Genomic DNA, 1098 nt, shown 5'->3' on the forward strand with positions numbered 1-1098 from the left:
TCTATCCTCTCCCTGGTGGCTTACTTAATTATATAATAATAAATATTTTATTTCTTTGTAATTGTAATTGCAATGTACTTTCTTACTGGGTTTCATTTCAACCTAACTCTTTGGAATTCAAGAGTATTTAATATTCCAAGAGACTAGGTGAAAAATAAAAAGTTATTTTACTTCAATTTTACGATTCTTTAATGAAAACTATATATAGTCCAAGTTGGACTACTAACTAAAAAGTATCAAAATAGTTGAAGAGAACTATTTATTGTTAACTAATGTTTTACCCTATTTTGCAAGACTTCGTCAGGGTTGTCAGATTGAAATAATTCTTCAATATTGTTGAATTAAATTAAGTTGAACAATTAAATATTTTTTCAATCTGTATTATAGATTGCTTTTTCTTATAATGTATAATAAGTACAAATAAATGTTTATACTTTTATAATAAAATTGACTTTGATTTTTAAACTGCTATCATCTAATATTATTGACATCGGAAGAGGATAGTTGACCGTATGAAGTAGATTATAGGAAGATAGTCGGGTTGGTGATCAATAATGTTATCAAAATAGTAAAAGAAAACTATTTATTGTTAACTAACGTTTCGCCCCACTTTATAGGGCTTCTTAAGGGCTGTTAGATTGAAACACAGCGTACAACTCTGTTTCAATCGGACAGCCCTTACGAAGCCCTGCAAAGTGGGGCGAAACGTTGGTTAAATACGAAACAATAAATAGTTTTCTTCTACTAATTTGATACCTAGTTATATATAGTTATTAATCAATATTGATAACTCTACTAACCATAAATATGAGGAATACAAAATGGCTACTGTTTGGAAACGTTACAAAAATTTATTTTTCATTCCGAGCTTCGTATTTTTATTCTTACTTACAATAGTAAAAATATAATGGATTATTATTAAAGTAATAAAAAAATGGAGTTAAATATCATATTTTTTCTCCTCTTGGTCTCTTGGACTATCCAATGTTCACTGTCAGAAAACCAGACGAATTATGAATTTTACAATAATGTTTCTCATTTATAATTAATTTATAAAGTATTATTTGTAAACATCAATCATATAACAAACATTATGCA

The sequence above is a fragment of the Halyomorpha halys genome, unplaced genomic scaffold (assembly GCF_000696795.3).
Source record: "Halyomorpha halys isolate HHAL.00 unplaced genomic scaffold, Hhal_1.1 Scaffold4766.1, whole genome shotgun sequence".
NCBI classification, from domain to species: Eukaryota; Metazoa; Arthropoda; class Insecta; order Hemiptera; family Pentatomidae; genus Halyomorpha; species Halyomorpha halys.